An 18,765-nucleotide genomic window follows, 5' to 3' on the forward strand; every position below is an offset into this window, starting at 1 on the left:
ACAAAAACAAAACCACACTCTACAACAAGCGATATACTGATTAATTACTTATTGGGCGAACAGATTTATCTCAATATTTTTGAAGAACACTTTCTCTCCTTGCATATTCTGCCGGAAAGAAATTAAAATACACACATTTTGACCAAAGCTCCCTTGCTCTATCTTTTCTTGTTTGTTTGCTTGTGACATTTTTAGGCTAATTTTGCTGTTCAATATATATTAATACTCAGAACACTGTAAAATCGTTTCTTAGTAAACTGATAATTGAATCACACGTTTAAAGTCATACTATAACCTTCGAACGTTGCCTGCCCCAGCATGGAGTGCGGGTACTTGCCTGCCTGCCTCCGCTCTTTCTGATCCTCACCAGGGTAAGTTTGATAACAATTTTACCTTTGTGATTACATATATGTGTAAAAATTTGAAACTCTTGATACAATTGAGATTTGCAGGCAATGGATGATTTTAAAATTGGTAAATCGGCATTACCATATATGTAAGACAACCTCATTTAAGTAATCACAAGTTAACCTAACCGTACCTTACCGCATATGAATTTTGGTAAGAGTATAGTACAGGCAATATAGTAAAGTTTAAGCCGGACTTTTTAATTTGTCTCATTCCGTTTGACATAAAATATAATTGCACCATCCTATCGATCTACACTAAGTACACACGCATGATAAATACGGGATCATTATTTGAAAATTTATGTATAAAATTTGTCTAACCTACGAAAATACTTCTGTGCAAGAAAATTATTTATATAGAGGGAGAACATAGAAACAGCCTTAAAAATGTACCATGGTTACTAAGAAATTGAAATGCAAATCCTGTTTAGTGATTACTAGCCCTGGCTATTGTACGCTTTTTGTACCTGTCTTTCTTTCACGCATACCCAACTTCACTGGTCCGCCTGCTCCCTACAGATGCATCGTTACATTCGCTCGAGCATCAAGCTGCCCTTAATCATCATAGATGTAGTGTTACGTGAAGTGACCATTCAGCGTAAGTTGGTACGTGTTCTCCTTATGAATTTTAATACATGTATATGCTGGCATGTTACAAATCTGTACGTTGTTCGTGGTAGACGCAAAGAAAATAATTCAGATAACATTAGGATTCCTAGGATTATATAGGATAGTTAAAGAGTTATATCTTTTAAATTATTTAATTACTTCTGGTTATGCATTTCAACTTTACCAGTTCCAAGCAAAGAATGGACACCCTCTAACAAAAGAATGAAGAATAAATTAGGAAATTATTTCCACGAAAATGCTAAGTTTCTGGGATTATGTATTCGTAAGTGTATGCTTTAAAATGCATTGGTTATTCTAGCGCTGTACTCTTTTGTTCCGAATATCTGATCACTAATTTTATAAAAATCAAGTTTCTTCCTATTAAACATTTTCACTGAAGCTAAACAAACAATATGACAGAAGCATAACAATTTTCAATAATTTTAATTAAACTCAATCTAAAATTATTATTAAGTGGCGCTCATGTACATGCTTGGGATTCTCACTCACTTGTTGTCCAGCAAGTTATTGGCGATTGAAGGAATTAAAATGTGGAGTAATTTTGTTTCATATTATGATAAATATAGCCTTCCTATACGTATAAAGTAAATATATTCACTGCTATTCGTGAAAATGTAGCCTTTTATTCATGATTTTAAGTTTGTCTTTCACAAAACTCACAGCTGCCACATACAACGCCATTGAGTCTGCCTTAGCAACCGTCTTAGCAACAGGTTGTTTGTAACCAATATGGCCGCGCCCAGTAAAATTCACAGCAGACGACTTCAGCAGCGTATAGGAGGAAAAGTCAGAAAATAAGTTTCCCCTCATTCTCTCCCCACCAAAAATGTAAAACATGGGGCAAACAAAACACCGCTTTAATGCGAGATCCATCCATACTTAGTTGGTTTTAACGTGTGTAGACGACACTATCACATTCCTAGCAGGAACTTTGAATGAGCTGCCCATTCTGTGATTGTCAAGTATAGATGTTGTGACAGTCAATGCTGAGCGGTGTAGCTTTCTGATATCTGACGTTGTTCTTTCGGATGACAATGCGAGACCACACTCGGCGGCGGGAACGCGAAATCATCTTTCTATTTTCGGTTGGCAATACTTTTTCCATTCATATAGTCCTAACCTTGCGTTCAGTGACTTTCATCACTTTGTAGCATTAAAGAAGTCTGTCATCAGACGGTAGTTTGGAGTCAATGATGAGGTGAAGATATCTGTGAAAGAACATTTTCTCATAAATGTAGAACACGCATTTGTTCCAAGAGGGATTTTAAATCTTTGTAAATCATTATGACAAATGCATCAAAGACTACAAACTTTTGCAGTACAGTTTTTTTCTTACATTAACCACCTGTCCATAGTCAGCAAGGGAAAGTTGTTTTCAAACAATTTCAAACATTGTAGCTGTAATAGAAAAGTGCCACAACACAAACTCATATTTTTCGATCAAGTTTAAGATTTGCATTCCTGTATTTTAACATGAGCAAATAAATTACATAATTAAATCGTAGGGGAGGATGTCTAACGCGATGGTTTTATATAAAACTCTCCCAGATTTTAGGACCACTTCCAACATTATATGTTAATAAGGATCACTTTTCTGTTAAAACTATATTCTAAAAAATAAGCAGTCAAGAATGTCAGATGAATAGTGAAGTTAGGAACCCTCTCAATTATCTCCCTCTCACCCGTCTGTCTTAGTGTTTTTGCTACAGTCAATGCAGTGTAGCCAGTTAGTGTGCATATTGTAGTACGTACATGTAGTATTTGGTTATATTTACTTTGAAACGCAGAATATTTGATATTGACCCCGCATTATGAGATAATTGGAAAGCTACCAAGATTAAGTTGCAGTGAGATCGCACCTACAAAATCAGAAAGAATTATACTAGTCAATGATATAAAAAAAGTAAAACTCAGCTGAAATTCTTCCTACGCTCCCTGTTTCTTTGTTAAATCACAGAGGTCCACAATTTGGATCACCATCGTCTGATTACTTCAAGATACACTTTCGTTCTAGCCCGCTTGGCGTAGTACAGACGATTACCAAATACATCAGTAACAAATCCCAGGTATCGTACAAACATCCTTACACATATTACGAGTTAGAAATTATGGGTGTTTCCATTATTTTGAAACCAACTGTGTGTTAGTGTGTTTCTTTTATCCATGAGGAAGAAACAACAGTTAATAAAACCAATTATAGAATTGAAATTAAATGCTTGGATGTATGGTAGAACTGCATATTTTGCTGTATATATATAGTTTTTAACTTCAATAGGTAAACCGCATTTGTTCACAGAAGCGGAAATGGGAGAATTTAATTCGTTATAATATTAACCATATCTGACCTTACTCTCTTTGCATTTTAATATTTGTTTGTTAATATGTTGTTTTTAATGAATATCTGCTTTTAGAAATGTCCAGATTAAAACACTATTCGTCACCCCTTTCATTCACATCTTTTTTTAATCAACTGAAGAATGCTCTTAAAATGAAATTGTGATTTCGCAAATTCTATACAAATAATTAAAAAAAACTGTAATTAATAACTGTAAGGTTGCTTGTATGAGAAAACGTATATATATATATATATATATATATATATATATATATGCTATATGAGTATGTCATTCACCAAGTTCTACAAATACCTGAAATGGCTGTTTACATTGGTTCTACCCGAACTTGAAAAGGGCCCTTAGTTTCAAAATCTATCTTAATACAATAAAAAGATATAAATGTAAATGCAATTCCAATAATCTGGATTGATGAGGCTGAACGTAATCCTATTATGCAGAAATCCGGATAATTGAGGAAATCGAACACAGCGTATGAGGTAAAAATATCTATAAAATTGCTTTTGTTTAATAAATAGGTATGATTAATTTAAATTCAAAATATAAGATCACTTATAGTATACAAAAATACAGAAAATTCCAATAAAAAATCCTAACGTTGATTTAAATGGGAATTTCAAGGAAATTATATTTTTATGAACAAATAGATGTAGTTTGCCTCATATCTCTTTATATTTATATATCAGCGCTATTTTTTTTATTTATTTAGGTTTTGCGTTTCGTGTAACAATTTGCGAAATAAATTTATATTTGCACCGTACTTCATAATTTTGTAGAACGTTTTCGACAGCAATGAGAATTGAAATTCTTTATTTATATTATTCTTTAATATAAAAATAATATGACAACGAACATGTATGACATTGAAAAGGAAAATAGAGAAAATTAATGAAAAGAAAAATAGGTTTAAAAGGCTTAGTGCTTTTTATTTAAAATTATAAACCGAACACTACTTTTCTCTCTTAGTGAAACATAGAAGACGTCACAGAGACATGTTTCTGGATCAATGTTATGAAATAACTATCCATATGAGTCACTTAAAGACCCCTTACCGTAGAGCTTGAAGCAACAGAGCAGAAAAGAAGTACTACTAAATTCCAATGTTTTTGTTAGTTATCTATTTTCCGAAAAATAAGGAGTGATGTTGCATTTCGATAGCGTATTAAAGCACTTTACTTTCATAAACTACAAAATGTAGAAGTGAACATGGGCTCTATGGTCTCAATTCTATTGCCAGTCCCTAGTAATATGATGTGTAGTTTGAAGTGGGAAGGTGTATATAATTGAGAACGAAAGATGCTTGTTAAAGGAAAACATCGGTTTTTTCGAGGGGAAATTTATCACAACCATATGAGATCAAAAGAGAACTCTTCTATCATGAAGGAAAACTACATTGTACTGTTATCATGTCAAATTTGCTCACTTCGGTAATAAATTATAATCATAGATGCATCAATGTTTCGTTTGCATCTCAATTCTGACATTTTATGTAGCAAACTGTGATGCGATACCGCTTAAAATAGCTTATATATATATATATATATATATATATATATATATATATATATATATATATATATATATATATATATATATATATATATATATATATATATATACAAATGGTGATCAGAAAAATGGAAACACCTGTAGTTGGCAACACGTCAGATGTATAGGTTGGCAGTGGTGTCGTGGCGCCCGCAGCGCCGGACCGCTGGTGGTGGTGTGTTAGGTCGGTCTTCATACTACGTCAGGCGCAGTGGAACAGCAGTGTCCAGTGGCTGCAGCAGACGGAGGTAGTGTAAAATGAGAGACCTTTTAGATTTTTAAAGAGGGCAAATTGTTGGTGCGCGGTTATGTGGAGTGAGTGTGACGGCAGTGGCCACAGTGTTAGGTGTGTCGCGTGGGACAGTGTCCAAGGTGATGACGGTCTACACAGCACACGGGAAAACCACATCGGGGAACCGGAACAGTGGGCGGAAGAAAATCATGAGTGACAGGTAACGCCGGGTATTAAAGCGCTTTGTCACGCAGAACCGTCGTGCCACTGCGGAGCAAGTGACGGAGGAACTCAATCAGCACCTCCCCCACCCTGTTTCGACAATCACAGTTCGCCGCGAATTACATGATATAAACTTACGGGGTCGTGTTGCACGATGAGTCATCCTTCACCCTATTCCCAACCACGGGCCGTGTTTATGTGTGGAGAACGCCCAAAGAAGCTTATGATCTGCAGTGTCTCCGCCCAACTGTGAAACATGGCGGCGGCTTGGTGATGCTGTGGGCCACCATATCATGGTTTTCATTGGGTCCTGTGGTCACACTTAACGGACGAATCACTGCCAACGATTATGTCGCAATTTTAGGACACCACTTGCATCCTATGGTCCCGATGTTGTTGCCGGACAATGACGCCATCTTCCAGGATGATAATGCACAAATTCACACAGCTGGCGTTGTTGCAGCGTGGTTTGAGGAACATTGGGATGAAGTTCAACACCTCCCCAGGCCCGCCCAATCCCCAGATCTCAACATAATTAAACATCTCTGGTCCATCTTCGAAACACGACTCCGGCGACGATTTCCACCTCCATCCTCTCTCACAGAACTGGCCGATGCCCTGCACGAGGAATGGTGTAAAATTCTACTTGCTACCATTTTCGACTTCTATGCCTCCATCCCACATTGCATCAAGACTGTTCTGAAGGCAAAAGGTGGCCCGACACCATATTAATCTGGTAAGTTGCAATTTGGTTCAGGTGTTTCCATTTTTCTGATCACCATCTGTATGTGGCCCAAGAGGGGTCTATAGGGGCCATAGCCTTCCCTTGACGCTCAGGTACACTGGATAAAATGGGCTTCAATCCTACTTTTCACTGCATAAGGCGGCAAACTATTGTTTAACCCCTCCCTTGATCATATCCTAGATCCACCCCTGTAGATAGATAGATAGATAGATAGATAGATAGGTAGAAGAAAGGCAAAATATTCAGCTTTATAGAAAATATTACATCTGTATGAACTCCCATGCGCAAAAAAATTGCGTGTATACTGTAACTCAAGATTTTTGCATTTATTCCATTTTCCTTACGTTTATGGGTAAAATTCAGTTATTAGTATGTGGAGATAATAGAAAGCAATTCATCTAAGGAGATATTTCCAAAAAAAATATAATAAAATATTAAAAATATAAGCAGAGCTCCCTCGTGGCTAAGCGGTTAGCGTACGCGCCTTTGGCGTGGGAGACCCGGGTTCGATTCCCGGCGGGAGCTCATGTGGTTCGGATTCCACGTTAATCAGTATGTCCACGTCTCATATAGCCTCGCTGCTGAACGGGACGCTAAACTAAAATCAACTCAACAACTAAAAATATAAGCAAAAAACAAAATTATGCTCGGTTTTGTGTATACTGGCAACGATGATTTCTAGGGATTTTTTCAGTAGCAGATCACAATTGCGGAGGGAATTCAGTAGGGGAATCGAGAAGTTGGATCAAGGAACTGGATAGTGGACTAAAATGTTGCATTTATTGGTTAAAACCTAGTGTGTAGATTGCCTGCCAAATATAAATTAGCTTCTGTAACTAAGATGTCGTACGAAAATATAGAATTAAACAGAAAAACTCTTATCTTAAGGTTCGAAGCGATACGGACCATGGTTATGAAGATTATTTCTTTAAAAAAAGGAACTAACACCATGTAGCCTCCGTGGTTCGGTGGGTAGAGTGGCGGAGTAGTAGTTATTTTATAATTTTGACACCACATCGAATCCCATCCCATCCCATCCCATCCCATTTCTTTTTCTTTTATTTCTTTTTTTTTTTTTTTTTTTTACAAAACATTATAATTTTCATGTTAATAAGAACCGAAGCAATATAATAAGGACAACTTACTGATATTTTGCTGTAATGACGTATTTATCCAGGATTAGAGAACTATTGTTAATAGCTATTGTTTTCTGTTCATGCTGTTGTATAGCTTCTCTCATCCTGTTTTCTTGAGGAAAAAACAATTTTGTCTCCAACGAAGTGTGAAGAATATATATACCCTACGGACAGAAAAAGACATCTTAGTACCAAACGTGATTTATCATGATGAAGTGGACTAGTTTGCCATTATTAAAAAATAAAAAAAAATTGAAGTTGGCTTTTCTTTAGGTTTTAGCTAAAAAAAATATGTTTTTCTTTATAAGACTATACTTTATGAGGCAAGGTGTGTGATCATACCCACAAATTTAGCTAGGGAGTGAAAGATAATTGTTTATACAAACATTTTACAGGTTTAGGTGTGTGAAACACCAATACACCATGGTCTCGCTTATCCGACCATCCTTTGTTCCACATACCATATGATCCGATATATCATTGCAAATAGCACCAATCGGCAAGAAGATCTGCAAGTTGTGGTCTTAATCTATTTTTCATGCTGTGGAGTCTATCGCCTAGCGCGACCGTCTACACCTTGACTCATACGTCTATCATTCAGTGCAGACACGTATCCAGGTTTTCTATTCGGAGGGGGCCCAACACGAATCCTCGTAAGCACGTAATTCTAATGTTTTTAAATATCAATATCAATATCAATATCAATAATAATAATAATAATAATAATAATAATAATAATAATAATAATAATAATAATAATAATAATAATGCAACAGTTCTGTACCTCTCTTAAACTTTTTCCTACTTTTAATTTATAAACCGGTTTATTTTGGAAACTGCATTATAGCACAAACAAAATGAAACATATTTTCGAGAGAAATGTAACTAAAGAAAACTGTCTGCTACGTATATCACATAACAAAAATAGCAAGAAGACATGGAGTGTATCGTTCTAATATATTAAAGTTAAAAACAGAGCGGAAAAGAAATGTTAATCCTATTTAAAACTGTTCTTTAATTCCTCAGTGGCGTATTTACGATTTTGTTTCGGGAGGAGCTTTGCTAACTTTCGGGGGGTCGTTGCCTGGAAATGTGAAAATTCTGCAAGATATTTCATTTACTTTACTATACTAAGTAAGATTTCGTGGGGGGCTTAAGCCCGGAAGCCACCCCCCTAAATACGCCACTGCACCTGGTATAATGGCATTATGGTATGTTCTTAGAATTATAACAAGACAACAGCACATTGCCCAAAGTTTGGACACTGACTACTAGTAAACTGATATAAAAGAACCTCAAAAGGGTAAAGGCAAGTTTATTAAAAAGTGCTTGAGTTTCGGAGAGAGACAGCTCTCAGGCCCTCACGCTGGATACGTCCCTGATTCAGTGCAGTGCAGTTATTTGTTATAAAACATTATTATTAGATGTGTAATATGTAAAATTATATCATAAGTTTTACTTTTAATAGGTCTTTTCTTAACACATCCATATTATCCAGCGTTCTGCCTGCCTGTTTATGTCGGATAAGCGAAACTCTACTGTATTTCCAAAGCTAGCATATACATGAACTAGAATTGTATCGTCCTAGAACAGACAATAGTCTGAAATGCTTATATTAAAAGGCTGGAATAAAAAAAAGCATAAGTACTGATTTGGAAGCGTGAGAACAAATTAAAAACAATTCAATATATTTCCTAGGTATCAGATTATCATCTTATTATGTCGATGTGTATTCTTTTTTAAACATAGTTTTAAAAGTTATACCATTTGCAATATTCCTGAGGAAATCGAAAGAAAAACTCCTTGTGCCTCTTATGGCAAAGCGGCTTAAGTGCATGGTCTGAAACCGATTCCCACGTTAAGGTATAGATAAAGTTCCCGTACTTCAAATATGCAAATCCGGGACGCTACTAAATTACGAGAATCTTTGAAATGCTTAAAACTGAAAGAAGTGTTAAATACTAATTTACTTTCCTCCATTAGATAGAGTTGTTCAAGTATTACGTTATCACATTTTTATTCATTTCACTAGATCTTCCAAGTACGTCAATTTCTCTTTAAATTTGGGGGGGGGGGGCATTCAAATGCAGAAGATATATATATGAGGATTTTAAGACAAATTACACTCAAATAATGCCAAATATTGTATATTCATAAATACAAAGGAGGCCTACATGAGCTTTGAGCGGGCCCGGCCCCCCAGGATCGGCGCCCTTGCCTTCTTCCTAGTTAAGCAAACGTAAGCAGATGATTTACTCCCTCCTCCTGGTAAGCAAAATTGTTTTTTTTTTTTTTTTCCTCAAGATGTTGCGTTTCGTGAAATAACAGCAGGAATTTCCTGATTACTTAACCATCTAAATGAATGTTTTCACTTAGAGCCATCCCGTCGATTCGTGTTGCCTAGGACTAAAATAAATTAAGGGTCAATAATGAAGATGAGACTTCCATATCAAACATGAAGAGACATGTGGATCGGAGAGCTTTCTTTGTTCCAACTTTGATTTTTTTAAATCCATGATGGGAAATTATATTATGAGTACAATTTTCGAAATTAATAGTATACAATCGTAAAAATATCTTACAAAACGATGGTTTATTGCAAAATACTTTGACTCAAAGAATAAATTACAAGTAATAAACTTGTTACTTTTCCTGAAGAGTCTAAGTCGTGAATGAGACGGAAGCTGTCGAGCGTAGTGCTTGGAACGATTGCCTCACTTGTTCTACCTTCCCGTGGCGCAGCCTTGATTCGACTTGATCCTAAACGGATTATTCAGAAGTCGAAGTCGGAAGATGTTTCCAATTTTTCCAAAACACTCTTGGTCGGTTACAATCTGCCTCACTCGTGAGAGGACAATCCCACGCCGTAAGCGTCGGTGGACCACCGATAGGCAACTAGTGACATGTCCACAAAAATTGGCGGTCCCGCAGCCAAAAATTGGTCCCACTTCCGTTTTGAAAATTATACCACCACCGGCAGAGAAGCGACGGAACGCCAACGAACCACAAAATTATTCCCCTAAAATACGTTAAATCGCCTATATGCGTAATTTCTTTGCATCAAGATGAGTCTAAAAACATTTTTAAAAAAATAAAACGAAAGTGCCCTGAGCTGGGCGTGAACCATCAACCTTAGGGTTACTAATTGCGTTGTCTTCCGAATTCGTCACGGAGGCGATTATGAAGACACAGCTTGTAGAGTGGTAAATCGTTGAAGTCTTTTTAATATTTCTAATCAGAGTGCTTCTTTAACCGTGTATATTTGAAGACAACTGTTCGGAATCAAATCAAATGCACTCGTCATGTAATTTTATAACAAAATGCAAGCGTCTATTTACTTTTTTCATAGTTCTCCCATATTCACTTGCTAGTGATCGGCGACAGTTGCCAACTAAATTCATACAATTATACGCACCCACCTCAAGATTTTTCACTTCATGATGTAAAGGCAGGAGTTACTCTTGACCCCCCGAGCTCAAATATTGTCCTTATAATAACAATTCGTCAGGGAAAAATAATATATAATAATAACCGCATGCACATGACTGGCGATAGTTCATGTTGGTCCCTTTACGATTCTCCGTGACAAATCAAACGAGCGCGGACCAAAATGAAGTCCTCGTTCTTACGTTGTGGTAACTTCAATACCCCCGATTCTAGATATCTGCTTCGACTCGACGAATCCCTGCCACTAGTGGCACGCTAGCGGCAATCCTTCGACGCGTCGCTATATCGACGATCGCCATTTACCGCCTAGTGAGCCACTAGGAGTTGGCGACGTTTACGGCATGGGGAAGCTAATAAACAAACAAAAAATAATAATAATAAATCTAAAGCCTTATAAAAAAGTTTTCTGAAAAGTTACATCTAGCAAAATCATTTGTTGGTATTCCAGAACTGTGAATTCAACTTTATTCATAATTTACTTCTATCGTAGTTTTGATATGAGAATGATATGTCTGAAACTAACACAGGTCATTAATATTTTTTTTTTTTTTTTTTTTTTTTTTGCTTTACTCAGATTTAGCAGTTTTACTTAACAGTCAGTCAATTTGGATCTGTGATATCAGAGTTTTAGAGATTTCCTTAATTTTTTCATTTCTAAAAAAAAGTTTGCAACTAACACCATTAACGTATCTCTTTCGATATTTCCATATGTAATGGCTTGGTCACTCCCAGTATATTTCAAACAATAAAATATTTACGGTGTCTTACTCCATTAATCTGAACTACATTTTATATCCAACAACTCTGTGCATTTTTCCTTAAATCTGCAAACTTTCTACTAGGTTAAAACTCAGTATTTTCTATTTTCTTCCTTTCTTGCTAAAACGAAAGTGTTCTTTAGACAACCTGGAATGATGACTCTATACTACATTATGTTGCATAGGGCATTTTATGTAGCATATCATTTGACAGTTGGACACTTTCTTTTTATATGGAAAGCAACAGGGATTAAGTCCTTCTACACTTATATGATAAGTAAACACATTCTTTTTGATTCGTGGAATTGTGCCAATGCACTAGGTCCAGAGAGTTTTTAATTTAAGATAATAATAATAATAATAATAATAATAATAATAATAATAATAATAATTATTATTATTATTATTATTATTATTATTATTATTATTATTATTATTATTTTATTATTATTATTGACGTAGGTTTTCCTGAATATTAAGGAATATTTCACAAAAAGCTGGTATTTTTAAACAAATGTGTTCGATATCAAGTTTTCATAAAAGTAGTCACTCTCTCCTATAAATAATTTCAGAGGGGCCGCGGTGGCTCAGTGATAAAGCGTTCACCTTTGGTGCATAGGATCCTTGGTTCGACCCCAGCTCGCACCAAGTAAATTTTGTGGTGAAGAAACACCATGTGCATGGGTTTTCTCGGGGTTCTTCCGTTTTCTCCCACTTTTTTCATTCCACCATTGCATTCATTTCTCATCATCACCGTGTCCTTTAGCCTAGCCGGTATAACCGTGGGTCGTAAAACTTAAAGATTTGATTTCAAATAATTCCAACCCAAACAGTTGCAGGAAGTATGTCATTTCGAATAAAACAAACCACTCTATAAAATTCTGAGTATTATTATTTTTTATATATACAATTCTAGCGGACCTTATTTCTAAATCGAAGGGTAAGAAGACTAAATTCACTCTCTTATTATTATAAATTCATTCCAATTGATGCAGTTAAAATAGTTGGGAAAAATTAGAAAGTCATACCCTATATTCCAGTGTGCCACAACCGGATAACGTGGCACACTGGCGTGCCCAGCAAAATGAACAGTGTGACGCAAACTTTTACCTATTATTTACAAGAATATTTGTCGAGTTTATTTTATTTATTATTATGAACGATTTTTCCACGGATCAGCTCTCTGTATACAATTAAACAAACAAGTATCACATTGAGGAATGAGTGTAATTATTTACTTTAATAGTAATAGAAATGTATTTTTTTTTTTTTTTTTTTGTATTTTCTACCGAGAATAACTGCATCCGGTCTAGAAAGCTGGGACTAACAACAAAGGAACCCGATGTGCTAAACACACACCACCTACGCACTTCAATACACCAACAAAGGTGCAGACTATTCATGAATTAAAGTCTCTCACCCAATGTATTCTCCTAACATGTCTCCCAGCGATTACAACATTTTTTGGTATCTCAATCACTTCCTAGTAGGATAGGTTTACCTAGAGAACACTGATTAACCTGGTATTGGATGTTTCACTTTCTTACCTTTGGAGTTGACAGTCATCGGTTGAACAATCTCACACGCAAATATCTAATATTAACAACTTTTCTTCTATAATTTTGTAATATTGTATTATTTCTTTGTATTATTTATTATGTTGGTTAGGCTTGTTTCAACACTTTTCTCTTTGCACCTACTTATTACCTATACCTTAACGTTGGATAAAAATACACTAGCTCTCACCGGGAATCAAATCCAGAACCAATAGACTTGAACCATTTGGCAACAACAAGGCACATTTAAATAGAAGTTTCGATTTTGTTAGGAAAATTGTGATTAGGTGTAACATTTAAAAATACCCAGACAGCACAATGCACGTACAGTATCCGTATAGTACATGTAGAATTGCACGGATGCAACATGTGCATCATCTGTATAAATGCACGCCTGTACATGTGATGCACATATACATGCCAGGTTCTATTCAACATCTTCACGTGCACAGAACATGTGCAACGTACACGTCCTGCACAAGTGATTTACATCTACCGCGCAGGTGATTTACAAGTAGCACGTATTCGATTTACATGTAGTTCACAGGTGATTTACATGTAGGACAGCGGTGATTTACACGTAGCACATAGGTGATTTACATGTAGCACACAGGTGATTTACACGCAGTAACCAGGTGATTTACATGTAGGACAGAGATGATTTACACGCAGTATCCAGATGATTTACATGTACGATAGAGGTGATTTGAAACAGTACCCAGATGACTTACATGTAGTACACAGGTGATTTCCTCGTAGTACAGAGGTGATGTAAAAGCAAATTCGAGATGCAATGGAGTTCATTTTGAGTTTAACGTCCCTTTTCAGCAGCGAGGCTATATGAGACGTGGACCTACTGATTAACGTGGAATCCGAACCACATGAGCTCCCGCCGGGAATCGAACCCGGGTCTCCCACGCCACAGGCGCGTATGCTAACCGCTTAGCCACGGAGGAGATCGAGATGCAATGGAAAAAAGAAGTATTTGGTGTTTTACGCAGTAACACAATCTATAACTTCAAAGACATCACCTTCAAAGTGTATAACAAGTAACTAATAATGGTCAGTGAGAATTTTAGTTTTGGAGTTTATTATTTACAACGAGCAAGGCTTTAGGCAGTATCTTTGACATGTTTGTCAAGTAACAAATAACGCAACATATTCTACTGTAATCAGTCACGAAAATAATTTTGTAAACCTACGAACTGTCTGACAGTAGTTACATCAGTACAATGCTGCCACCTGTTGATATTGTATCCTAGCTCAGTGGACGTTATGGAGTTTTTACAATCATTCAGCTGTTATTCGTCGAAAAGTCTCTATAACACCGCCTGGAGGAAAAACGACACCTGCCAAAAATGGAGGTTACTTTCTGTTGATGAAAATGAGAGTAAAAGAATGAAAGTAAAAGTATACACTTGCACGGTATTATGGACGTCTCATACACACGTGCAGTAGCCGTGCAAATACCCATGTGCACACAACGGCTTAAGCACCGGTAATTTAAATGTGCTTCATCCACGCAAATGCACATGTTCACATCTACTGCTCAAGCATGGGTTATGCACATGCGCTGCATCCACGCAAAAGCACATGTGTACATTACGGCTACAGCACGGGTTATATAAATGTGTGCTTCATCCATGCAAATGCACATGTGCACATAACGGCTTAAGCACGGGTTACGTACGTGCGCTGTATCCATGCAAATGCACATGCGTACATAACGGCTTAAGCACGGGTTATATAAATATGTGCTTCATCCATGCAAATGCACATGTGCACATAGCGGCTTAAGTACGGATTCCGTACGTGCGCTGCATCCACGCAAATGCACATGTGTACATAACGGCTTAAGCACGGGTTACGTGCGTGCGCTGCATCCACACAAATGCACATGTGTATATAACGGCTACAGCACGGGTTATATAAATGTGTACTTCATCCATGCAAATGTACATGTGCACATAGCGGCTTTAAGCACGGGTTCTGTACTTGTGCTTCATCCACGCAAATGCACATGTGTATGTAACGGCTTAGGCACGGGTTATGTAAATGTGTACTTTATCCATGCAAATGCACATGTGCACATGCACGACTTAATCACTGGTTATGTACGTGTGCATAACCCACGTAAATGCACATGTGCACATACACGGGTTATGTATGTGTGCTTCATCCACGCAAATTCACGTGTACGGCTTAAGCACGGGTTATGTATGTGTTCATCATCCACACAAATGCACATGTGCAAATGTACGGCTTATGCATGGAAAGTGCACATGTGTCGTACACGTACGTGTTGTCTGGGTATATTTAAGAATGGGTACGGATGAAACGCACTGAATTTTCTCGCTCGAATTTCTTAAACTGACTCGTGTTAGGCTGCAGCTATTACTGAAACAATTATTTGGGAAATGCGAATAAAATAATGTGTTTTTGGAAAACTTTGTTCGAAGCAACTTATGTCCAAAAGTAAAGTACCCATTGGTCATATTTCTGTTAGAAATAACTTATGCCATATATTAGAATTATTAAGGAAATAATTGTATGTGAACTATGAGCAAAAGCGTCTGAGTACTTTCTGAGAAATCGTCAAAAAAGTCATCCCCAAGAATAAAATATCCCGTGTGTATCTTTTCAGGACAAACGAGTTATGCTATTTATGAAATACGAACAAAATTGCCTGAGTCGTTCTCCACAAAATTGTAGGGTAAATCTTACTCCGAAAAGTACTATACCACTTCTAGCTTTTTAGGATGATGGAATTATACCGTATCGTTAGGTTATTTATGTGACATTTATTTATGAAATATGAACAAAATTGGATCAGGCGCTAATGGGAAAATCGTGGAAGAGTAGGCTAAACTACCCTTCTGAATGTTTACAGGACCAACGAATTGTGTCATATTGTTAGGTTATTAATGATACATTTATTTATAAAATGTGATTGAGAAAATTGTTCGAAAAAACGCATCCCATAAAGTAAATTACATCTTACGTATTTTTTCAGAGCAATGATTCAAACTATATTTGTAAAAAAGAAATAAGCAAAATCTTTACAGCTATTTTTGAAACAATTTAATTATTTTAAATTTTCATCCTTCAGTAAACTACCCTTATTTTTATGTGTCGGAGAATATAGAATTCGAAACGATAAAGTGTTATAAAAACTTTATGTCTAGACTTAGGTCCAGATACGTCGAACAGTATGGCCTCTATTTGAATGCATGTAAAAGCTTGACGAACCAGCAAACGAACAGATGGACAGACATCAAAATCACTTTTTCGATATGTGGGGGCGTGAAACTTGAATTCATTGAAATCTCAAATTCGATTTTTATCACTATTACTACAATTTCTTCTTTCGTCGCTTGAACGTGAAAAAGAATAGGAATACAACGACACGTAAGGTGATAATTTGTAATTCCAAAAATTTAATGAGTTACGTTTAATGTGTTGCCATGCTAGAAAAAAAAGCTTATGCCTGTTTGTTATATCATTTTAATATCAGTTTTTCACGCTGCTATATAATGTAGAAATATGGTATGATTATCGTTCATATTCATTCTGTATTTGGAAATATTCGTGTTCCGTATACATAGATCTGTATAATTTAGTTACGTTCAACGAAAGCATTCTTGCACTTGTGGATATGAGGAAAAAAAAGAGAGAGAAAGTCAATACTCTAAAAAGCAAAAAGACAAGCACACACACACACACACACACACACACACACACACACACATAAACGATCATTTAACATCAGGTCGATGTAACAAGGGGTAAGACTGGACAGACTGTCAAGGTCGCGTATGTTCTTTCTAACACACAAACCCGAAGTGAGTTGTCTGCTGTTCAAGAACGGGAAGTAACATGCAAGACTATAAACTGAAAACAATAACTGTTTCCAATAGTACACGTATTCTAATACTGAATAAATACGTCGATTAAAGTATACTACCAATAAATTATTTCTTTATTATATTGTTTCGGTTCTTATTAACATCAAAATTATACACTTCCTATAATGTTTTGTAAAAAAAAAAAAAATGGGATGGGATGGGATTCGATGTGGTGTCAAAATTATAAAATAACTACGATTCCGCCACTCTATCCACCTAACCACAGAGGCTACGTTGTGTTGGCTCTTTTTTTAAAGAAATAATCTTCATAACCATGGTGCGTATCGCTTCGAACCTTAAGATAAGAGTTTTTCTGTTTAATTCTATATTTTCGTACGACATCTTAGTTACAGAAGCTAATTTATATTTGGCAGGCAATCTACACACTAGGTTTTAACCAATAAATGCAACATTTTAGTCCACTATCCAGTTCCTTGATCCAACTTCTCGATTCCCCTACTGAATTCCCTCCGCAATTGTGATCTGCTACTGAAAAAAATCCCTAGAAATCATCGTTGCCAGTATACACAAAACCGAGCATAATTTTGTTTTTTGCTTATATTTTTATTATTTTATTATATATTTTTTAGAAATATCTCCTTAGATGAATTGCTTTCTATTATCTCCACATACCAATAACTGAATTTTACCCATAAACGTAAGGAAAATGGAATAAATGCGAAAAATCTTGAGTTACAGTATACGCGCTTTTTTTTTTTTTTTTTTTTTTTGCGCATGGGAGAACATGTTCATTTTAGAATCGGTTGAGTTTCCTTATGAAATATTAATATTATTTGAAGAATCTTCATGAGAACTTCTTACTGAAGTAGTTTTAGTTGTAGACATGTTCCCCGTTGTATAAAAATAAACGTTCAAATAGATTATGACGTAGGCTTAGATGATAAACTTGACGACAATGAAGGCCATGTGAAAATTACTGAATGCCTAGTTTATCACGTTCACTGCGGCAGTGTAAAACTGAGTTTTAACCTCAGTGGTATATGAGTCACCGTGTGTCTTGTGATTAGTGCAGCACGTGGATACTAGTAATCTTCAAAATCTGTACAAACGAAAATACTACAAACGAACAGAGGTAATTGAATGCATAAAACGACACAGCACAGAAATGAAATATAGCACGAGCCGCCAGTGTCTCGTAACGCAGCGAAGTGTTACTGATTAATATTTTGCACTTCCTAGAAAATTAAGCAGATAAATTTTAACCCTTTATGGACGTTTATCAGTCTTTCTATGGACACCCTTAAAACCATTCAAGCATGTAATTGCGTATTAAATTTTTATTTGAAATATTTAAACTCAAATGAGCCTTATGAACCATGTCTGTCCTCATCGTCCAGATGTTGTTTCATACACTACACCCATCCTCAACGGAATGATCGGCTGTGTGTTTATATATCTTGTCCTTTGACTCTTGAAACATTTTTGAAAAAAAAAAGTGTAAAAATGTACAAGGAATAAAATGAGAGACAAATACTCGACTTACAAACTATAGAAGCATAGCTTTAATACTTAAATATCTACTAACATCCTGCAGAAGACAAATTCATGCTATTTTTTAATAATAATTTCACGCACTGTAAACAATTCCGATCTGTTGAAAGTGGTTTACTGTATTTTGGTTGATTATTTTAGGCAAAACGTTCGCTCTTTCGATAGTCGGTAAGATGAAATGATGTTTCTTCGACCACTCAAAATGAATGATTTGTTACCTATTAATTAAAGCTAGCCAGGAAATACAGGGTGTCAAAATAATTTTCCCGATTTCAATTTTTTTTTTTTTTGCTTTTTTAAAAAAACGTAT

The sequence above is a fragment of the Thermobia domestica genome, chromosome 1, assembly GCF_964235325.1.
Source record: "Thermobia domestica chromosome 1, izTheDome1.hap1.1, whole genome shotgun sequence".
Taxonomy (NCBI): Eukaryota; Metazoa; Arthropoda; class Insecta; order Zygentoma; family Lepismatidae; genus Thermobia; species Thermobia domestica.